This window comes from Onychostruthus taczanowskii, unplaced genomic scaffold, assembly GCF_017590055.1.
Source record: "Onychostruthus taczanowskii isolate IOZ18803 unplaced genomic scaffold, ASM1759005v1 scaffold42, whole genome shotgun sequence".
Lineage (NCBI taxonomy): Eukaryota > Metazoa > Chordata > Aves > Passeriformes > Passeridae > Onychostruthus > Onychostruthus taczanowskii.
The window spans coordinates 3,414,596-3,439,480 of NW_024501682.1; the positions used below are offsets into that span (position 1 = coordinate 3,414,596).

The window sequence follows — 24,885 nt, forward strand, 5'->3', positions numbered from 1 at the left end:
GCATGGAAAATAGATTAGTGACTGTTGATGCTGGAACTATTATGGCAAACTGGGTTGTGGGGGTTTTTCAAAGGATAATATATTTTAAAAACTTAAGATCAGTTAGAGGCTGAACTCGTCTTTTTTTCAGCATGCATCTTTTCCAATCATCTTCTCAGAAAAGCACAAAGCACAGTAACAAGAGAAAGTTGAACTTATTTGAATCAATTCAGGTTATAAATTTATGAAACTTAAGACCAGAAAATACAGCTTGATAAAGCAATCTGAGTGCTTCTATAGCACAAACTATCAAATTTCCTCTGGGTTCTATCATCTTGTGGTCCCATCACTGTATCTGACTGACACAGTGTGTTTGGCTAAAGCAAGCCTTGATGACAGCCCTCCACCTGAGGGACAGCTGAGATATTTATTTAGGCACAACATATGTATATAGAAGATGGCCGCTAAGGGAGTTTAGACACAGACACAAAGGTAACTAGTCACTGACGACAACCTAAAATCTTAAAAACTCCCTCTGGAATTATGCATATCCATTTTGGATACAAAATCATCAACTTTCCCTGAAATGGTTGAAAAGCTGTACCATGATGGTTTTTTTCAGTTTTTCTAGGATAACCAAGGACACCCCAATTATGCAGTCCTAGCTGTGCTGCCAAACCCACTCAGCACTGAAGAACTAGTTCTTCTCATGTCCAGCTGTTCGCTCAAGCACATCTTTACCAAACTTTCAACTGACCCACTGAATTCAGGTTTCTGCAGTGCCTGATGTCCCAAAATTCTTGAAATCTGGAGGGCGTAAAAAAAGCTGTTTTCAACCGTAGAACTTCTAGAGGAAAAAAAAAAGAAAAATCTTCTTTTAAACAGTGTGCTAGGTTATCCTACAAGGAGAAGAAAATGGAAGTTAAGATTAAAAAGTCATCTACAATAGTGAGAAATATCCTCAGATTTTCTTCATGGGATGTCTTTTATTTCACTGAGTGAGCCTAGTTTATTTATTTTATTGACTACAATAGATCAGGTCGGGCAACAGCAGCCTGCATGCTTACTTGTTTATACATCCTTTTACGAACTACAGTACATTCTACTCTTCTGGGAAGAGGAAGTGTCTCTTTAGTCCCCAAAACCAAATTTCCAATATCGTAAAATAATGCTACTAATATGAGTTGTCATGATAGAAACATGTAGAAACATTACGGTCTGTAATTTTTTTAATACTTTGGCATAATCAACCCAAAATCAGAAGATGCATTCAGATTAGTGCTCTGGTTATCACTACTTCTAAGAGTTCTTTGTAAGGTTTTTGTGAAATTATAGACTATAGCTCTTAAAGCTAGAAAGGATCACATAGGATATTTCATGTACTTCTCTGTAGCACAAGAAAATAATTTCACCCAGCTGTGTATCCATTGTGTGCTAAGGCATACCAACCCCTCTCAGTTTGCAGACTTCAAGAAATGGTAAGCTCACTGCTCCTCTTCATAATTTGTTCCAGTGGCTGATAACTTCATTGTTGTCATCTGAGGAATAACACTAATCTAGCTGGCAACCAGAAAATACTGGGAATACCACTACCTGTTTAAACACTGATACTCAAGATAGTTAACATTTTTGCCAGGTCTGTTCATTGTAAAAGCAATAAGGATTTAAGATTTTAATTTTTTTAAAGCAAATTTTTGCATTTGTTTCTCATTCATTCATGTTTCCAGAAGCTTATAAAATTTGGAGGCAAATCCATGTTCTGTTTTCCATCTCCATAGGCCACAATGCTTTCAAACAATGACTGGTACTTTCTTCTGTAGCTTTCTGTGATTTTCATGCAGCTTTTTTTCAGGATAGAATGGAAGCCGCCTTCTCACAATGAAATTATTCCCATACGGATTCATAGCTGAAAGTTCATGAGAGCTGCACATGCACAAAAAAGGAATAAGAAATATGAATACTCTTTGGAACGCCACAGTACACATTTCCAGATAAAATAATGGTCTGCATTTTTGCAGATCTTTCCATCTTCAAAGTACTGGACGTGCATTCATCATCAGATATTAAATACCCTATGTGTTATTTTACTAAGGTTCAGCTCCTGAGCATCGTGGTCAGATTCAGCTGCTGTAGTTCCAGGGGTGACAAAAACCATTGTGTGTGATGGCAGACTCTGTAGTGCACCCGACTTTGACACATACATTGCCAGCAGCATTCTTGGTAATCTCACTCCCTGGAAGAAGGGTAGGATATGGAAAGAGCATGTGGCACAAAGGCTGACTGCTACCATTTATTAAGACCAGGTGGTCTTGATGGGTGGGCTACAACCCCCTTATCTGCCCTCCCTCTGCAAATCTGAACTTACTTTGAAGCTTTACGCTTACAAGTTCTGAGTTCTTTATTAGAAGCTGAGGTTCAGCAGCACAGAGGATTAGCCTTTATTGTCTCACTCATGGCCAGGCCTGTCTGAAGGTCCTTTTCTTCTGTAAGAAGTGGTTATTGACAGCAGAATTCCTGTGGAAGATAACTCCCAGAATATATCCGTACATGGCAAGAAACCACAGTGCAGTGACTCCTGAGCCAACGTGACAGCTGAGATAGTCCTGAAGCACTTGCAGAGGAGCTGCTGAGGTCCCAAAGGAGACTCAGATATGTTTATATGGCACTGCACCCAAGTAGTAAGCCCTCACTCTAGCTCAGAGTCACCTTGATACAGCTCTACCAGCTCAATGCCCATCTCACCATAACCACAGCAACCCATGGTCAGGAACTGCCCACTGCAGGGGATTGTTACAGCAATCAGCACTTCAGAAATGAATGCACAATAAAGACATAAAGAAAGCAATAATGTACTTTAAAGTTTCATGTTTAGCATCTGTTACACTGGTGAGATGGAAGCCTAAGTTTGACTGATTTGATCAAACTAAGCAATTCAAGCATATTCTTCCTAATTTTAGTCCAAAGAAAATTTTAGCAATGCAGAAGCAGATGATAAATCAAAAGAAGAAAAATAGAACTTAAAGCTCTGTTCTGGCCTTTCATCTTTATTACCCTTCTTTATGTGCATATGGTAGGTGTTCAATTCTTTCCAAGTCCGTATGATATTCCCTTGTGCTTCAGGAGCTGTAGAGCTGTACTTGTCTATAAAAAGGCAACCTAACAGTTTCCTGTGACTGAGAGTTGAATGTGTTATTTGTTACCAGCTGGTCCATAGATAACTTGAGCCCATGTCTTGGCTTTAAGTGATCAAACTGACTTTAAACCACTCACTCACCGGGTGCATTCATGTTTAGAGAGAATTCTCTTGCAGTATTTTATTTCTGAATTATGCCATATGACTTTTTTTCCCCCTAAACCACTATTAAAACCAGAATCTGTAATATGCCAAAAGCAGACTGCATTTTTTGGAAAGCTGATACCAAACGTAACAGTAAATGAACCTTTCTGAAAGGTTAAAGTTGCTTTCATATAAAACATTTTCTACCAGGAAATGGAAGTGGAATGTTGAACTAAGCATTTAACTTGAAAGAACTGTGCACAAACTCCAATGGTTGCATTATATTTTAAAATAAAAAAAGCAAAGAGTTTTTATGAGCATACATATTTCTAGCTTCATAAAAAGGGTATTATGGTGACAAGACAAAATGAATCCCAGTATTTTGGATGCTTCTTTTAACCTTCTAAAAGCTCCCTCCCTGCTCTTTAAATATTCTAGGGTGAGCTTTCACAATATGGTAAAATTCATCTAACAGTTCCGCTCCTTTCACTTCCCTTGCATCCTTTTTTCCCTGACATGCAGGCTCATTCCTCCCCTTCCACTTTCTGATTTTCACATGGCTCCTCAATGAATGCAATTGGATTACTAAACCAACAGAAAGCTATCCATGTTTTTATTTTGCTGAATTGGTTTCCTACCAGCTGGCAAGGTGAACCAGCTCTAGGAGTTATACAGAAATTAGAACTGGTGCAGAAGAAATGGTTGAGAACAGCACCCAAAATTTTCTTGGAAGACCTCAAACACTTAAATCTCCTATTCTACATGATGTGATTGCCTCTTAAAAAGATTGCCTCCTGTTTGAGATGGTGGACCTGTTGCAGTAGATTCTACAAAAAAAATAATGGATGAAAGTAATCATACCAGAATTGCTACTTACAGAGACAACAAAGATTAATGGCAAGCATGCACCATGCATGCACCATTGCTCAGGTGCAAACATTCCTGCATGAGGGCAGTGACCTCATGCCACATCTTTATAGAAAACAAACAAAAAAATGTCTGTTTCCTGGGTACAATCTTTTGCTTTGGGAGGAAATTTTAAAATGCCAACTTTATACAATTTACTTGAACTTTGATTTTGATTCTGTGATTATTCAGGAAGGGAAGAAGCCATCCAAATGAGCTTGACACACTGAGCTGCTGCTGATTTGCCAAATTCCAGTGTCCTCAAGTGTGACACAACGTTATTATTCAGTGTCCTGTATTTAAAATCAGAAGTGATTTAATCTGGCTCTCTGCCATACCACTTGCTGACATGATGACACCATGTAAATAATGCATAGCTCTGTGACCACATCACTTTCATGCCACATGCTGGGAGAAACAGACAATGCCTGCTATTATTATTAGCCACATCTTAGATACCTTGGAAATTTGAAAAATTGACATCAAAATTACTTCAAATATTTGTAGTCTCCAGCTCCAAACTTCTTCATTACAGCTCAAAAGGAACCTGTGCATCCACTGTGATTAGAAACAGAGACTGCTGATTTATATCTTACATCCTTTCAAGGTCACACATCTAAGAACATTTATAAATAACTGAGTTTGTTAACTGACACAAGAACACTGGCAAGACTTATATCTGCTGACTGGAAAGGCCACCATTTTAGAAGAAACCTCAAAATATAACAAAAACCCAGTTCTGGACTGCAAAATTTGAAATAATTGGTATCAGACATTGCTCCCTGCTAACAGTACACAGTCTACTTCTACTCTTCAATCATTTCAAAAGGTAAACCTACCACAATGCCATCATGACATGCTCATCAAACCAAAGTGAAATTGTGGTTTTCACTGGGGAACACTGTAAAGCAAAAAAGCGTATCTAATATGCTACCTACTTCTTACATTAGAGTCTTTTATCATCTAAGTATCATGAAACCTCAGTCATATTGAAGGCAGACAGAAATATAATCTGCATTTCACAGGACATTTAACAAGATCGGAAGTTAACATCTATAACACTGGTACCCAGCTACTGCTCCATATGCTCTCCCCTTCAATCCTCTGACTACCAAACAGAGAAGGGGATGATTGTATTTTTACCTTTTTGCAGTTTACGATAATGGAAAAATTGCTCTTCTTCATTTCCCTGGGCCTATGTTGTCAGAGCAGGACTGTGATGTGCATTCTTCCTGTGAAGACACACAGGAGTAACTATGAAGTCAGGAGAGAGAACAGAATACAACAATGAAAAAGAGAAATCTTGAAGTTGGGTGGTTACAAGAAGAAGGTTAGAAGTTGGGATGGCTGTGTTATTGTAGAGAACTTACCTCAATCTTCACTCTATGGCCATTACTAGTGAAATGCTCCTATAGAGATATGCATTTGCCTACTAATTTTAGATTCCCAAAGCCTGAAATAAAAGACTATCTGGCTCAAAACCACTGAACTGTGCAACAGGATCATGATTTCTCAGGGCAAAACAGATGCCTTACCCAAATAAATTCATTTAGAAACTTCGGAGCATAGCAAACATAAAAAAGAAAGGGAGGGGTTCTTTTCTTTTTCTGCTCCTATGAGACAGTCAGAGCACAGAGTAATTTGATTTCTTTCTGTTCAAGGATGAATACATTGGACAACATTCTGTACTTGTCCACATTGTTCAAAAGGATCAGCATTTAGAGAGTCCCAAACCAAGACCAATTCTTTCTGTTTTCTCCTTAAGAAGACCAGGAATCTTGTGGTCTCTTTTCAAAGGAATGACTTTGTCCAGAATCTTGCCTCAGAGATTTATTTTCACTATGTTATTTAGAACAGAAAAGAACACTGGAATGACTTCCTAATTTCTTTAGTAAATCTGTTCTTAATCTACTTTACTCCAAGCATTTTACAGAGAGTTTCTTACATGATGTTCTACTCTGAACTTCTGTAATTACACACACAGAGGTCAAACTTTCTCTTGACCAGAAAAGACTGGCAATAATTGCAGTAAATTGAAAGGAAAAGTTTGGGGGAAAGAGTAGGATGGTTGAGAAGATAACTTTGTGCTTAATCTGTGATTTCTGTTTTAACAGCTTCTCTGGGTATGGAGCTGCCCGTCACAGAGTAGTGACAAAGCCTGTCTTGTGGAAGTTTTCTACAGTTTGTGTTTTGCCTGAGGTTTGGATTTCACAAGGCTAACTAGATTGTCCTTGTCTAGGAAACCCCGGGGGTGAAGCCAGATGGTGTCTGAGTGCAAACTGCAAAGATTGAAAGTGGGGAAAGGGTAGTGGTTGAAAACCAGGGAATAAAAACCACTGAACTAGATAAGTGGGTAAAGTACAACAAGTTAACAAGAAGTTATGAAGTGGCATGACAAGGGTAATGAAGTGCGCTTTTCATAGGCAAAAATGTAAGTATTTTGAAGGGAATGTCAAATGTATTGGGGCCTTTTTTCTAAAGTCCACTCAAAGCTTCCTTTAGCACGGTATTCTCTCTTCCTTCTCAATGAATTCTTTTGACAATTCTGTTAGCTACAGAAAATTCCCCTAAATTCTTGTTGCTAGATATATACCTCTATATGCAAGAATAAATTATTGCAAACAAGTCCAGTACTAGACAAGTAGCAAGTAAAAATAGCACAACTTGCACATTCTTACTAAGAGCTAGCTCAGCAGTCAGAAGCATTGCCTGAACAGTCAACTATAAAAGCTCTTGTTTTGTGATAACCTAATTTGACTATTTCCTCTTCCAAAATGTCCTATTTCATTGACTTAAAATGTACAGGTCAGTCCCACATTTTGTGCAGCTAAAAGTGCGTGCACACTGGAAGAGCAGATTCTAGGTTGCTGTGAGATAGTGAGAGCAGCAGTGGTTCTCTTTGGAGGAAATGGTGCACTCTTCCTGCCATCGTGTTTTCTCGATGGTGGAGGAGGAAGGAACATGGCAAATAGAGACTCTGACACATTTAAAGGCAACTTTTCTGATGGTGAATGTTTCTAGAGCTTTACTTGGCATCCGTATTTACAAACGCAAGCACATGCAGTTTCACAGGAACATTCAGAAGGGAAGAGAGAGGAGATGACCAGCACATGCCTGAGCTGCTGCCTGTGTTAGTCGAGAAGTGTGTGCTGGGTACCAGGCCAGGCTGGTAGGGCAGCAGTGAGAGCTGTGAGACACAGCTGGGGATGCCATCACAGCTGTGGCAAGAAGCTGGGTGGAAGGGCAGAAAACACACACATGTACCTGAGCCAAATCAGAGCCCAGGACAATTAATTTCCTTGCTTCTAAGTTGTGTAATTTGTAGAGAAGTTTCAAGTGACACCCAAAAATAGCATTCTTTTAATGCACATTAATGATTATTATCCTATCCATACAGCATTTTGAAAATTTTCTTTGATAAACAGTGCTAGATTTTTTTAATTTTTTACTGCCAAAATTTTAGGTCACTTGTGAAAAACATGCACATTTCCACACAGATGTAATCTCTGCTTGATTGTTTACAGTTCCAGTGTTATACCCTGACTTATCTGTTCTCTTTGGCTAATGTGGCTTGATGATTTTACTCTGTGATTTTCCCTTCTCAATTGTATACATCAGATAGCAGATATTCATACTTCCCTTTCCTAGGTCATGTGACATTTTCATAATGCAGTGATAACATGGCAGGCTTGCTTTTGATCAACTCTACAGCATATCTTAGAAATTAGCACTAATTTTTACAGTATAAATTAGGGAATGCAAGGTATTTATTGCTTGAAAATATTGAATTCTGTGTTGCATCTGTAGAAACTCAGTACTCAGTCTGAAGATTCATTTGTTATTCTATTCTAAATCTAATTCTATTTCTGAAACAGCCTCTTTAAAACTGTATCTGCTTCATCTCTGTGCCAGGCTGGTCTCTCTGATATGACTGATGCTTTGGAAGACATTGCCCTGAAAGGAGACTGTGCTTGCAGCAGAGCACTTGAAAGCCAGTGCATCGCCATCCATCTTCTCCTTTACAGCATGTTCTGGGATAAACAATGGGGAAATCAGACACTTACTGAGGCTGCATGGAAAAGTGGTGAATCAGTTTCATGGAAAACTTGGTGAGGATTCTAGTTACAATTTTGAAGGTGTTCAGTGTTCCAGATAAACATATACTTAGCTTTCTGTAAAGAGCTTAGGTGTCTTAACTCTCCTTACTTCAGCTCAAGGTGATTGCTTTCAAACTCCTCAAAATTGCAAGAAGCAACTGCTTGAATGTCAAGATATGCTTTAAAATCTGAACCCCAACTTTTGATGAGCAGTAATATCCGTTTAGTCTTGAACTCTCTCCACTGTATGAGTGTTGCCTGCCTACCCACTAAAAGTAGGTCATTACCACCCATCTGAACAGTAACTCAGAGTAATGAATGGGAAATATCCTTCTTGGCCTGTATTTGAAGTAGTGACATAGAGGCAAAAAGCTAACCATGCCTTTATAACCTTATTATCCTAACCCTCCAGTCTTACCAGCCTTCATACCTCTAATTAAGCCTGCAAAAAATAAATACCTTACTGACAGTTTTTCCTCAGGCTTGGTATGAGTAATCTGACTAAATCTGGAAAACTGCTGTGAAAAAAGACGTTGTGAAACAATTCTTCATTCTAAGAGTTTTTTATTCTAAATATATCAATTTTTAAATTTTAAAAATAAAAACATTCTAAGCTAGAGTCTGTGTGTCTGAAACTAGAGCAAAACCTACACACCTCAGAATAAAGAAAATTTTATTTGTGAAAGATCTAGCAAGACAAAGTGCTTTCCTTTTCCATTCCAACTAAATCATACATTATTTGGGGTAGAAATTTGGCAGGAAACTCTCTTGTATTATCCCTACATTGTGGCTGGACTGATTTCTTTATCCTTTTTTGATAGATGGATGTCTAGCTGAACCCTGAATATGTTTAGCAGTGCTGATTCCAAAGGTTCATTTGTCAGCTGGTTTCCTTGGCTGTGTTTATAAACTTTTCCCTGATATATAATTCTATTTTTTTTCCTCACAATGCTTCGAGCCACTTCATGCTTGCTTGCTTAACTAATGAGAATAATCAAATATCATCTCATTTTCATTGACTCTCTGTTTCAGACAATAAGAGGTCGCTTTAAACTTCCTGGAATTAATAAGATTGAATTAATCTCAACAGCATACCATGGGCCTTATTTTACAAGCCTACCATCAATTTTCTTACATAGTTCAAGATTTAGACAACTTTTTTAAAGTATCTAATACCATTTACAGTACTTCAGCATAAAACCATAAAAGACCATAAACAAGACTAAAGTTTTCCTTTCTCATTATGTATATTCCTGTGGATTATGTTGTATAAATTGTTACAGTAGCCGATTATGTGGACCTTTCATCATTCTAGAAAATGTAAGAGTGTGCAGAGCTGAAAAATATCAGTGCTGCAAAAAAGAGTGACGCTGATTGTTGAGACAACAGTTGAATAGACTGACTCTACAGAGCAAAGAAATTGCACAGTACCTCAGAATCAGTAATGTCACTGAGTTGGGAGGCTGGTGTCTTTGTAACCACTCCAAGACACTTAAGTAAAGAACAAGGAAGGAGAGATTTATTTCAAAGAGAATAAAGACAACTTGGAGAAAAGGACAGTAGGCTGTGAATTACAATTTTTGAAAAGGAAGTACTTTTAGGAGCTGATGGGGGATCTAAAACTGGCTAAAATGCTTTGGGAAGATGTTTCTGCATTGGATACCTACAGCAGACTCTTAGCCGTGCAGCACCAAGCTGCATCACTCAGTTCATGGCTGAGAACCCCAAGATAAAGGAGGCTGAACTGTGACCTGAATGCAGAAAATGGTAAAGTGAGCTAAGTCTACCTTTCCTGCAAACAATTCCTACCCATGAACAGGTTCTTCCTTGTTATGTACAGAGTTTTGTACATTCCCTCCCAAGGTACCCAGTCATGGTCCTTGGCAGAGTATAGTACATCTTTTCTGGATAAATTCTACTGGGTGCATTAGAACACAGAAATTCTCTGGAAGACCTAGCCCTGGGTTGGATTTTCACAAAATGCTAATTAAATTAAAAGTATTGAGCATCTGATAGCTTTTGCAAATTCCTCTAAACACATGTTTATCCTGTCTTTGAACAACTAACTGCAAGGGACTGGTCATTGCAGATTCATGGCTCAGAAAACAGGATGCATGAACACACAGAAAGCTGGGTCAGGATAGTATGACTCTGGGAGTCTTTTCTATTAACGGGATGAGCACTTGGGTCAGACTGTGTTTGCTCAAGCTTCCAGATACATCACATTCCAATCAAACATGCTCAGATGACTAGTGGGAGCTGTACCAGAATGTATCCCATGCAGTCATTAGTCTAATTTGCCAAGGCATTCTCACACTACTAACCTGGCATGCATCTTTCTAGTTACCATGTAATTATTTACATTTTGTCAGTAGTTACACAGTACCAAATGTGCCAAGACCATTCAAATGTTTTTGACCATTTCTCTAGTTCAGTTCCACCCAAGAAAAGTAACTCAGCCAATTCCAATTCTAAAAGAACTGCATCACCTGGCCATTCATCCCTTGTGGTGACAATTAAATAAGCTGTTTTAGAGAAGGAGTGTTATGACAACTGAATATAAAACTCACAATTGCCTCAGAGCTGACCTTCCCCAGGTAGCTTTTAGCCACTATGCCATTTCCTCTGAGCTGTGAACCCTTTAATCCCTGCACATGCATTAGGAACATTGTGTTCAAGGAACACTTAGTTCTTCTTTTCACTGTAGGACTGTCACTTTTAAGACGTGAGAAATGTGGTTGTTTTCTTAAATAAAGGAAGTGTGAGTAATTCTGTGAAGCCACAAAGACCAAACTCTGCATACATGATATGAGGTGTTGGAACACCTCATGATATGATTTGTTCCAACACCTCATATCATTTTAGGTTTGAAGTTCTGATGTCCAAAGTAACATTACTAAAATTACAGTGCTTTTATGCTATCAAGTCCATCTAGGAGAATTGTTTTCCTGACAATGAGGATAAAATTTCCCAAATCAGAATGCTGTACTTGCAAGTTTTCTTATTGTGCCTCCATCTCTCTACTTGATAATTTGCTGCTAAGCATTACCTCCATATACAAACCACCTGGCAATATTGCTCCCGTGTTGAAGAGCCACTAGCCACCAGCTGACTTTGAGAAAAGTTTGGACTTGCTGGGATACTTATTTTTGCATTTAGATTTGTCTGTCCCACTGTATTCATAACTGGAGGATGCTGTAGGATGCCACATACCTAAATATATACCTGGAACATGCAACTTCAAGCTTTGATAGAAGTAGACAAGCCTGCTCTCTGATGGAACCCTCCTCTCAGGTACAGCTGCACTGATGTACAGTCTAGAGAAAAGCCACTTTGAAGTCACTCCTGCATGAAATATTTGCATGGCCATTAGGACAACAGGAAACCTCGTGCTGCTGGGCTGCTGCCTGTTATCATTCAAGTCCTATCTGCTTCAGCCAGCTCCAGAAGATTAAAGCACAGACCGTAGTAAGCTCAATGAGAAGGTGAGCACAGTGACCTTGAGGAAGCAACTAAGGACAATCGGTATATGGCCAAACCTCTGGCCACACAAGCTACCCACCTGAGCCTTGCAAAACAACAAGGTACCCCACCACATACCTGAGAAAGCCAACAGGTGTATGGGACCCCCAGGATCAATCAGCAGGAGAAGATAATCAGCTCAACAGCAGTACACAGACCCATGTAGATGCTGAACCTATCAGGGACAATCTGGCAGTATCAGTTTCAGAAGCAGACATGGGTGCTAGTACACCCTGCTGCTCCTCACCTCCTGACCAGAACACCTTGCTGGAAGGTCTAAAGTGCTCTTAGGATGGGATGACTAACCTTCAAGTCCTACTGAATCATCTACAGCCTATAAACCATCACACCTACTTCCATATCATGTCTAAGGGCAGTGATGCTTTTGAGGCCAGAATCCCTTATTTTAAAAAGGGAATAATGTCTGAAATCATTCTTTTTTGAGGTTCAGGAACTCTGGATCTTGCCACCTTTAGACAAAACCAGTTAACTATGGTGACACTTTGGGTATGAGCAGCTTTCTTACATATGATTTGAGGATGACAGAACATATGTTCTTAGGTGGGTGAAAGGACAAAAATCAGGCCAATTAATTAATTTCCTGAATGCTTCAGAGCAGGATCTCAGGAGAATCAAGTTTTTATTTGAATGAGGTGTCAAAGAAACTAAAAGCCTTGTTAATACAGATACCTGCATGAAGTGACTAATGTAAATTAAATTTATTCTAACCCAAGTCTGGCCACTTAAGTCTGTGGTAAAACTTTCACTGACAAATATGGAAGCAGGCTGAGACCTCACAGAAGCTTCTTTTAAAGAACTTCTAAACTTTCACCTCACCTCTTTAAAGCATTTTTGCAAGCACATGGACCTCAAAGGTTTCATATAGCTGGTAAGCTAAAACATATGACGAAGAAATAACTTGTTCTAAGCCACAGAAGAAATTGTATCCAAGCTAAAAAATGGGAGTCAGTAGTGATATCCTGTTCTTCTCACTGGACTTTCAAGAGCAGAGGGCAGAGATGATGCTGTCCATGAGTTAAAGCTGTTTCCCTGCTTTATGAAGAAAAGTGGCCATGATGACATTTGTAGCTCCACAGTTTTCCTTATTACAAAATGGAAGCATCCATTCCAGTTTAGTTAGGCTGAGATTTAAGTGCTTAATGCACTTTAAGTAGAGACCATAGGAACTATAAAATCCCTACCATGTTTAATCTGGTTCTTTCAACTATAATGTTGAAATACTTACAAAAAAAATCTATAGACGTGGCAGAATCACAGAGAAAACACTTCAAGTTTCCTTACTATTTTGTTCTACAGAAATCAGAAAGATGACTTCTTCTCTTTGAAATGCTTAATAATTTCTTTGAAAATAAAACAAAGCATGTATAACTACACAAATGATTTTCAGCATGTGAACCCTGATAAATATCAGTTCTTCAGAAAAATTATGAAATTATGTATAAAATCATAATAAAAAAAAAAGAAAGAACAAAAGAAAAAAGAACTAACAAAGAAAAAAAAAAAGACAAAAAAAAGACAAAAAAGCAGAACAGCAGAAATTAGAGAGTGAAAAAATGGCATTGAGGCACATTTCAGGAAATATATTTTCTTTTTGTTTTCCAGTGTTACATTCCAAGATATTTTTAAATCACAGATATTGAAAACAGATTCCCATACAATTCTTAATAAGTTACAGTAGCCACCAGAATTAGTGGTTCCTAACATGAGGCAAAAAATAAAATACTTCTAACTCAAGCCATGTCATGCTGGTATTTTACCAGCATTCCTCATGCTATTGTTACAATTCCATTAGTTTCATGGCATTTAATTCTTTCTGAATATAAGAACAGATTATCTCCCTTTCTGATATTAACAGCAAGCAGTATATCATAATAACCATGGTACATTTCATCCCTCTGTTTCAAGATACTTTGATCCTTACCTCTGATTTTGGAGATGAAGAAATTTCAAGTCAGAATAATGAGGTGGCTTCCCTGGAATCAGCCAACAGTAAGGTCACTGTAGGGCCTAGAATGGAAAAAACAAAAGCAGACCTTCACAAACTTTATAAATCCCACCTGGTCTAACACAGAGAAGATTTATCATTCTCATCATGTTACCGTGATTGGCCCTGCAGTGATGCTGCCCAAGGCATCTGCAGGGCAGCATTATCTCCTCACCTTGGAGCTGGGATCTCAACCTGACACACACAGCGAGTGCACAGCTGTGCAATCCCCTGGGAGGTGACAACCTCGTTGCAGGTCCTGAAGAGGGGCAAGTGTCCCCCACAGAGGCCAGGGAGAAGGATGCTCCCCTGGAGAGCTGATGCTGTGGAAGGGGCACAGCAATGCACAACCAGACACGGTGGGCATGCCCAAACCAGAGCCATGGCCCACCATGTCTGACATGTGGCACATGCCAGTCCTTACCCCCAGGATGTGCGGCAGATTCAGGTGCTAGGAATCCACATGTATTGGGGCAGCATGAGGACATAAGTCTTATTAAAAAAAGGAGAAAATGTATTACTCCTCTGTGATACATTCATCATTATTTAATGAAAATTACTGTTTACACTAAACACGTTGAAATAAATCATATTAACAAAACTTACTTGATTTCATAAGCAACTTATAGCCAATATTTAATATTTTAAAACTCATTAAAGATGAGTTTTAAATTAATTAACTAGAACATTGAGACAAAAGCCTTTAAAAGAGACTTGAACTATTCTTTGAATGGCAACAGAAAGAGATTCTAAAAGAGATCTTGAAAAGCTTGCTGTATAGCTAAATCAATGTTTTTATCAGGAATCTTCCCTAGTTAAGTATTACCAAGCAAAGCAGAGTTACATATAAAAGTTCAAAACCAGAAGTCCTGTCATTAACACAGGAATATATTTCAGAAGCTGCCACAAACTCCTTATGAGGTGCTGTTTACAACACTGGATGGATTTTTCTGTTCACAGTGGCAAATCATGCACTTGCCCAAAAATTCAGTTTGGGGATGACCAAGCATGATTATAAAACTGGATGGGAAAGACGGGGATAGGAGAAAGACATGAAATCTGGAAAAGATGGCTAATAATATTTCAATATCAACAACCTATTTTTACACACACAAAAAAATTCAAGTTGGCTTTTTAGTTGAATTTCAATCTGAATTTGTTTCTTTGGCTTTTTTCAACACCACTTTTCCTTACATTCTGTGAGGTATGAGAAATGAAAAAAACAAACTACGCATGACCAACAGTAAGGAAAAGCTCATTGCAGGACACACAGGGCTGATTATCTGTCTCCCACATAAAATATAATCCAACAGTGGCTAGCAAAGGGTTGCTGACTTAGCTGATGCAAATGTTGCAGGCAAGTTAGAAATTTTGGAAATACCTTCTTACTTTGCAACAGTTATTAGTTCACTTCAGATGAAAGTTTTATTTTTCTTAAGCAGGACAGGAGTTCCTTGAGAGCACGAAATGTACCTGGAATGAAAGCTGTCAGTTTTATTTATATGAAAGATATTTTTTAATTCAAGTGTTAGCTTTAAAATTCAACATTTCATTAAGATGATCTGATATTTGCCAAAATTCACCACCAAACTCACAAATATGATAACTTGACATTTCTTTTTCATGTATTATCAAGGAAATTTATAGAAATGAAACTAAGCCTAAACTAAGGGTGCCTGTTGCTCTGCCAAAAACACTCATGTCCAAGCCCAGTGTGTTTCTTTTCTTGCAAGGGTGTCAGCAGTACATTTAGCACCAGGGTGGAAATAGGGGAGGTTGGACTAAAGACTCATATTACATATTGCAGGTCTTATATTCCCACTTTTGTGCCATTCCTGGATTTATGGTCTGGACATTTCATTGTTTCTTTTGAAGAGTTTTGACAGAAAATTGCTTGTCTACCTAAAATTCAAAACCAGCTTTAATAAGATACATGAGATGCACAGATGAAGGCTTCCCCAGAAAAATTATATTAGTTTCCCAAAAGAAAGTGGTGGGTTATTTTTGTTTGTTTGTTTTTAAGTCATGAAAAGCAGATGAAGCAGCAAATGACAGAGGAATTAATTTATTGTGAATAAACAATAAATGTGAACATCTCTGGCCTAACTGAAATACAGGGTTACTCTGTATAAGATCAGGTGAGGCCTCAGACACACACAGAGTTAAATACAGTGGTGCTGTAGGGATACTAAAAGATGAGATATTGCTGCTGACCACAGAGAGCAAATTACAATTAAGTACACATCATTCTGGGAAGTTTGCCAAGGAAAATCCAGGGAGAGGTGGCCATTACTGCTGCTTTGCTTAAGCTAGGAGAAAATGGAGATGTAGTTGCTCTAACGCTTACTAAATGAACAATTGCACTCAGAGTACAAAGCAAATCAGTGCTAATGAGACAAATCAGGAAACCAGCCCTGAGAACAAGTTCAAAGCACAAAAGTAGAAATGCTTCAGCTCTCTCTGTGTTATCAGCTTAGCACTGGGGCAACTGCATCACTGCTGGCTGTTGCTGTGGCATGGTGGTTTGGCACAAAACTAGCTTCACAGACTTAAAGACAGAAAAGCATAAACAAAAAGTACAGATGTGGCATTACAGTAGAAGAAATGAGGGAGATTGAAGAGGCAAAAACAAATTTTGAGCAGCATTTTTACTTTTGATAATAGGGGTACCAAGAAGAGCTGAAACTATGAAGATAGAGTGATACCAGCAAAACACAATCAAGAATATTCATACAGAGCTGAATTTGTTCAGCAGACAGAGGAGAAGGACACGTAACAACTCTGGCCACAGTGACCATAATATGTAAAGGATGAAAAACATCCCAACCTACCACTCCCCTTAATGAACTTGAGATTTATTCTACTAGAGGATCCAAACAGACAGAAAGAACACTGCTAATGGCAGGAAGATGTCACATCCTACATTATTACAGCATTTGTTTGTTTCCTTACAGTGAAACTGTCTGATTCAGCAAGAAACAGACTATTCTGACTTTTCAGTCACAGTATCTTTAGAAATTTTCTACAGATCTTTTCTGTATATACTTAAGATTTAGAGGAGTAACTGCTTCCTGAAGCCTGAGCAAGGTCTGCAGCATTAACACATTCCTGCCACATTCTAGTTGTGATGGCATTTGAGCAGAGTGGGACACTTCAGCACCAATCTGTCATGTACCATGGCAAGTAACTTACCTCCTCAAATGCATCCTTGACTGGTTAGTTTTGTTCTGAGTCAAATGTTAGCTCCAGTTCTCCTGTTGTTACAAGATCTCTGTTGTTAAAAGATCTCTTTTCTATAATTTCTCATTATATTTCAATGTTAGAATGTTAGAAGTCGTCATTAAACAACATAAATTAGACTATGCTCTACAAGATTCTTGAGTATCTCTTTATGTCTAGATCACATAGCCTTTACTTTTTCTTTTTCTTTTTTTTTTTTTTTTTTAAGTGTGAGAAAAATCCCTCTGGGTATAAGAAGAAAATACTGGGAGTTTCCCCTTACATGATTTCCTGAGATCCTTGGTAAGCAAAGATCATTTATATTACTGTCTCTCACTATCTCTCACCCACTCACAAGACTGGGCATCCAAGCTGTACCAAACTATGGCTACTAAAAAAAAAATTCACAGGGAACAAAAATAATACAGATGGAAAAGTCCAATTTGAAGCCTCAATTTCTACACAAGTTCTGCTTTGTCATTTTTGCCATGATAAGTTGGACTTATGGGTCTTCTCTTGACAGATTTCCCTTTCCAATGTCACCAAAACAAAGAGTCAGCACTTCACAGAAGTCTCTGGTGCAAAGAAAGCCATGGCATAGGCATGCTACAGAAGCCAAACTCATTCATTAGTCCAAGGTCTCCTTTTAACTCAAATACTGTTTCATAATGAAGAGATGTTTAGGACCCAAAATTTACTTAACAGCATAAACCAATATTTCCATGTGGTTTTTATAAACTCTCAATCCAGGATCAACATTTAAGGGCTTAATTGCACAAAAGGCAACATCACCAACCTGTAACTCTGGATGACCTGTCTTAACACTGAGTGTCAAATCACCTTCAAAAACAATACCACAGTGAAAAAATAATCACTCTGACCTCAGTGCACATTTGTGTGCATAATGTTATCACAGAGTTCAGAAATTTGAAACATAATAAATATTCTCATAAATAAAGAAGGCTTTAAAATAATTTGGAAGCACACAAGGAAGAAAGAATTTCACTGCTCTTTGGTAGCAACCTTTTCCAGGAGTCCTTTCCCAGTATGACCACGCACAAGGCTGTAAGACTGAAGCAGAAACTGATTAGGTACATGCATGTGTCCACGTTTACACACCTGCACACACATTTCTAAGCATGTGCAAAGGAAAGAATGGATGTGGGGATGATTTTAAGAAAGCTTTTCTGCAGGGCAAGCTGAAGGAAGCCAGGGACAAGTGCTCTTGGTACACTGATGTGAGATTAAGAAAAAAAGGAAATGGTCGCCTTTGATGAAGGAGTTTAGAATAGGTACAGCTGCATTGAGCAGGAACAGGAACTTTGTAATAAAAACACTCTGATGTGGCATTTAACCCAAAACACCAGTCAGTAAAAAGAAATGCATGACCACAGAGCTTAGGCTATCCTGATGCTGTTTTAATCACTTTAGAGCATCACAGTATCTGGAATTCACTGGAAGTTAAGTTTCTAGTGATCATTTAGGTTTGCTGCAACCAGTTACTGGACATTTGTGTCTTTTACATAGTTGTGTATAACATGAATTGATTACAGCATCTGTGGGCACAAAATTCTGCAGTGGTAACTGCTCAGTTAAGGAAATTTAGTGCCCAGAGCCAGGACCCATCTCTTTTTCTTATGGAGGTTGTTTACATGGATTGCTGCTGTCCTAAAGTCCCACAAACTGAAGTCCCCCTGCTTTCACTCATTTGGGCTACTTTTTCCAGTCCAGTACAGCTGTCAGTCAGGGTGGGATCTCTTTGAGAGCAACAAATGAGCCAGATGCATAGTTCAATGGCCAGACACTTCAAGTCATAACAAGCTAGCGAAGCGAGCTAATGTTGCTTGCAGAAGAATTAGCCTTTATTAGCCACTAATACCACTTTTTGCCTTGCATAGCCCTTTAAACAGCTACAGCTCCATTGACATCACATTTTGGAAAGCTGACTAGTGGCACATCTGGTTATAGAAAGCTTAGAGGGCTTCCTAGAGCAGCTACCACTTATTAGGACATGAATGAACTTAAACTATCTGATGAGGAATGAGCTGAAGTTACCACACGTAGGCATTCATATGGGGTAAATCTTGTTATTCAGACCACAAATTCTGCAAGACATTTTTGCCTGTGTCTAATTTTTGTCATATGTTTATCATGTGTATATATAAGTAGTATAGTTCAAATTCATATTAATAACTTATGAAGTAAGAAACGATGGAGCACATGTACAGAATTGCATCTATACATATATATTTATATATGCACTTATGATATTTAGTCCTGGGTTTAGAGACAGGGATGAAGTTGTCAGTACTTTTCATTTTTCTATCTTCTCTGCTTATGCAGAATTGAGGAAAGTCAATAGCCTAGCTGCACTCACAGACTCACTTCAGATATGTTCTGCATTATTCACTAGGATTTACAAAACTAAATCAGGTGTGATTACTTTCTTTTCCTATGGAAGTGTGTGGTGCTACCTTATAACTTTGTGATACTGCTGTAGATTAAAAATCACCTGCTGATCTAGAGACAAAAGATCAAATCTATTTTAATCAGCTATGGCACTCTCTACACAGCAAATCAGTAGAAGCTGCTAAGATTCCAGCCAACTAAGTACAGGCAAACTTACTTGATTTCATTTCAAAGGGTTCAAAGTCTAAGTAAGGAGAAAAATCATATTTTATTCTGCATAATGGTTAAAGAAAGACAAGGAAGTACAAGGAAGCTGTGCAGGTTGCAAAGATGAGAGGCTGAAGAGAAAAAATCTAAAAAAAAAAATAATAGTGTATTAAAGAAACCACTTGCAAGTTTTCATTAATTGTAGTCTAGCTTTGAAGAAGAGGAAGAACAGCAAGTATTGTAGGTTCTCAGTCAAGTTATTTAGGTACAGAATCCAAACCAGTTGCATTTTTTTAGCAAATATAACCATAAAGAAGACTTACAAAGGCAGCTGATGCCTAAAAGTAGTAAAGGGCCAACAAAGGAAAGACAGGGAGATAACTTTAAGAATTGCCTACCTCAAAAAAATTAGGGTGTGGGCCCCTGTATACTGGTACTGTGCCTTAGACATTGGAAGCAATGGTCTTGCTGTTTCCCAAAGCACAGCATCACCTCTCCTACAGCAGCAAGAAGTCTCCCTACAGATGGACTGCAGTTTCAGCCTCGTGCGATGTCTTATATTTTAAATTTCACTAGTCTGCTAAATAATGAGTGGGTCCTGGTGTGTTTCTCCTGGATTATAACAGCAATAATGTACAAAGCAAAACCATATTCTCTTACAGCTCCGTACCCTTCAAACCTAAACTGAGTAAAAAGAACAAATAAGGTTGAATTATTTCCTTTAATGTAACTGATATTTTCTGTGGATCAGAAGCATGGTTAGAAACATTTCTAACACCAACTTTTCATCATTTAGAAAACTGTAAGGAAGGCTCCCCCGGGCCAAACTGGAAATTCTGATGAACAGGTTTCAGTATGGAGCAGCTGACATGTGCAATCAAACCAGGATTTAGCATTCATGGGTAGGATGTACAATCACCAAAAGCATACCTGAGCAAAAAGGGGGAGCCAATGCCACCAGACTTCAGGCTGTGCCAACAGACATAGTGACATACGCCCATATGTTATTATTATATGTTATGTCCATATAACATAACATATGCCAACATAACACAGGATGAGGAGGTGTGTTTTCCCTCCTTCTGTCACACACCAGCATGGCTTTGATAAGAAAGCTGTGGGTGTATATCTTCCCATGGTTACACTAAAGAGAATTTATCTCTGCCTGATCACGTCTTACAAAGTCTACCACAATGGATTCTCACACTGGCAATTATCAATGAGTGCAGATGCAATCACCTTCTTTTTGCAAGTAGGCTGGATAAATTCCTACACAGCATTTGAATGGGTAAGCCCTTAAACATTTCTTTTGCATGGAAAAGGAAAGAATCCAGCCGAAAAAATCCCAAACATCTCATGGAAATGCAATTCCTCTCCCATCTTAGCAACACCAATTCTCCCCATCAGTGCCACGAGCAATATCTACCTTTGCATTTTTACTTCCCCTATAACTTCAGAAATATCTCATGAATACCACCCAAAGTAAAACTGAAACACATCACAAAAGCTTATCTGCCAGTTCATCTGGCAGCTCTGCTGCTCCCAGTACTGGTGCCACACAGAGAAGGCAAGAAGGTGAAGAAAAAAGGTTACGCAGGAAAAGCTTCAAGAAAACACCTAGCTTGCCAGTTCCCCTTGCAAACAAAAATAGCTATCAAAGGTGAAACCTGCTTTGTACAATACACAGAAAGAAAATAAACACTATAGAAAGGACATGTGCTGCAGAGTAGCAGGAACAGAAATTCCCATCAACACTGTGAACTGGCTAGGATCACTAGTGAAAAAGAAAAACAATCTTCTAGGAAAAGCAAAAAAAACTAACAACAGGGTTATAGCTAAAGTGAAGAGAAATAATGCTTCCTATCAGTGCAACACACTTGCAACTCAGGGGAGCAGCAGAGAAGAGAAGCCACATTTGCCCCCCATCCACAGAAAATTCTGATCCTGAGAACAAATTTGCCATGTACCACAAACATAATAAGTGTCATCTGCACCATGTGATGCTGCCAGAGATACTGACAGTCTCAGCAAGTTTCTGGATTTGATCTATCAGGAATTGAGTTGCCACAGACCCACAAGGAAAGGACAAACCTGAAAGGAGGGATTAGGATTGGCACAGGCAATTTGGGTTAAATTTGTGCAATGCTAAAAATCAGGCTGACATTTTTGTTTAGGTTCCCCCTCTCCCTGCCCTCACGAGCTCTCATTATTAAAGAGTGAAGAACAATGTCAGATCTCACACAGAGTCAGCACGGCATGACACAGGAAGTCTGCACTAAAGTGATTTTATGGATATATGATTTCAAATGAGATCAAAACATCCCCCACGACTGCAGCTCTTCTGCTACCAAGGTTTTCCCAAATTCTGGGGTTTATTGACATATACCTAAGGACTTCTTTTTTTAACTAAATAGAAAATTGAAGTGTTCTGTATCTGTCATATACAGACATAGTAGAATATGGGACATTGCTCTGGGTACCCAGACAGTCAGGAATCAGAGAAGCTCTGCAGCTGAGGCTGGAGCAACAAGAGGGATTTTGCATTCCCGTTATCTCCTATGCAGTCAGCTCTTGGCCACAGAAATCCTAAAGTTGTGCTTTAATTGGGGATTTAATCTGGAGAGATTTAATTACATGAAATCTCTGTAGAGGGGGATCTTCCCTGCCACCTCCCACAGGAAATGAGTGTTTGGAGTTATATGTCTCTGGTCATATTAGCAGTACAATTTGGCTATCAGTTGCAAGGATATTTAGGGGACTTATCAGATTGTAAAATACTGAAGTGTGATGACTATACAGCAAGTATAGTGGCCAGTCATCTGTGGCTTGCCAGACAGAAACTTTGAGTCACAAAAGCAGGGGCTGTTAGCCAGTGAGCCAGTGTGCCCATCTCCAGCCCATTAAAGGATCTGCCACAGCAGAGCTGGGCTGCAGCACTGGTGCACCTTCACTTTCAGTGAGGCGCACCAGTCAGAAGGTGGTCACCCCATTCACCGTGTATTAACTTGGTGCTTATGTGACACAGGAGCTTTCATAAATTGTTCAGAGGGATTTTGGCAATGGTTTCATGTTACAAGGCTTCTTTTTATATCCCCTGTTGCCTTTTTCAGGCCCTACCACCCATTCCTTACAACTATTAATAAAGTATCCCTTCCTCCAGCTGTCAAACCAGTCTGTTTTTAAGCTATTGTTGCACTTCTAACAATTAAGACTTCACAGCTTATGCTGCTTTTTTCCCTCTTAATGCAAAGTGCATTTTTAAAGGAGCTATATCAGCTGATGTCTTGTCCTAAAAATAGGCAATCAAAAAACTAGAACCTAATTGAATGCTTCCAGGACCTTTTTTTTATTTTTTCAGTTCAACTCAAGTATTTCTCATAAATGCAGTTACTTCAGCAACACAAATTGTACTTTTCTGTATCAGCAGGAAGGAATTTGAGGGGAAAGTTAATCCTAAGCCAAGTATCCTGACAGAACCAGTGTTCATGCTGTCCTTTTAGAAGGCATGTCCTCTTGCTACCCCTGCATTGGGTAGATTCACCCACACAATGGACAGAGAAATGGAATACATATGTTATTTATGCTTTATAATACATATCCACTGTAGCTGTTATGCCTATTCCACATGTACATTCAGCACTGATCTCACCACTGTCTTACCAGAAGACTGCATCTAAATCTTCAGTAAAACTCTAGGGCAATTAGGAGGTTGCTGCCTTGAGAAGCTGAACCTGGAACAGAGACTAGACAGAGGTAAGAGAATAAAATAGGTATCTATTAAAATGTGACACCTTGGGCAGCACAAGAGCTTGGCCAGGAGTACACCCAAGATGGACCTGAAAGGGTCACAAAATGGACCACTGGTCAAAAGGCCTCACACTTTTATAAGTTTTGGTCCATTTGCATATTGGGGTTAATTGTCCAATTACAGCTTCAGGTTATGAAGTCCCATCCTCCTTGTTTGCTCCCCTCAGGTCTTCTTTGTTTATTCTTTTGGACCTGAAGCTTCTAATGGTTGTCCTTGGTCTCAAGCTGGAAAGGGATTGTTTTGTCTAACTACCCTGTGAAGGGAGCTTACTGACACCTAATGTGAAGCTCAGAGCTACACACCTAAGCAGCAGAGAATCTGAGAAATATGAAAGTTAAAACTTAAGGCATCAAGGTTAGGGAAGAGAAATGGAGAGACAGGGTAATGTCACCGCTCAGCTTCACTTCCTTAAGCCTGGATCACAGCCAGGTACATATTCCAGTTTCCAGGACAACAGTACCCAAATCTTGTCAGCTTGATTCAGAAAACCAAAGATCAGACACCAGCACAATGAAAAATGAACAAGAATTTTGTTCACACCCATTTTTTCTTCTTTTTTCTTTCCATGTCATGTAGACAAACCACACAAAAAACTGAGTTTCCCTACTCTGAAATTTCTCTGGTTTGGACCCTTAAAAAATTGAGGTGCTCAAAATAAACAATCACTTTGAGTATCTTGGCCTATATCCCAGTAGGGAGTGAATCTAATCACGTACACAGCAACCTTCAAACTACACAAGTATGAAGCACCAGAACAATAAAACTGTAAAAGGCATAATGGAAACAAAAACCAGTATGACACAGCAACTAAAATCATGCAGCTTTCACTTATCTATTTAAATTGTAATTGGTCCTACTTGGTTTGCTAGTCCCTGCCATGAACAAAAACCCCATTAGTTTTCCCTTCCTTGAAAAGCAGCCCAAAGCACAATTTTCATACCATCAAGTTTAAACTACATGCAGTAAGAGCAAAACTCCATGTTATGTTTTACCTGTGCTGTTTCCTCTTCCTTACTGAATATCTGAAGTGAAGGCATCCCAGATTTCTCTTATTCACTGCTGACTGTTCTTTTTCGTGTTGACTCAGCCTTTCAGAAGAGTTGTTACCTCTGCAGTTCTGGTATCATTTTTATTTAATGATAACATAAAGCTGTACAAAAGGTATATACTTGATTAGTATTATTCTTTTATCTAAGAATACTCATTCACAAAACAAAAATGCATGGCCAGAAGTAACAGGAAGCATCAGTTCTTGAACAATAAAACCACTGAAAGAAAAAGTTTTACAAGCCAGCTCTGGTGCACAGACCACAATGTAAAAACTGCTAGATTAAACTATTTTCATTGTCTAGGATGGAAAAAGGATGAGACAAAGAAAGAATAAAATTAATCCTTGTACAATCTTATCATAATTAGAGCTGAAAAAAATATGGAAATGTAATCGTATAAAAAACAT

The 24,885-nt window shown here is 38.7% G+C and overlaps 1 long non-coding RNA gene across 1 annotated transcript; it reads right to left on the minus strand.

The window, feature by feature from the left end:
* Positions 1-24,573, minus strand: LOC121340705. Its single transcript, XR_005953346.1, has 6 exons — positions 24,422-24,573; positions 15,168-15,259; positions 13,724-13,809; positions 5,306-5,394; positions 4,622-4,720; positions 1-826 (listed from the first exon to the last, which is right to left on the minus strand). It is a non-coding gene; the product is annotated as an uncharacterized LOC121340705 (long non-coding RNA).
* Positions 24,574-24,885: the final 312 nt, after the last annotated feature.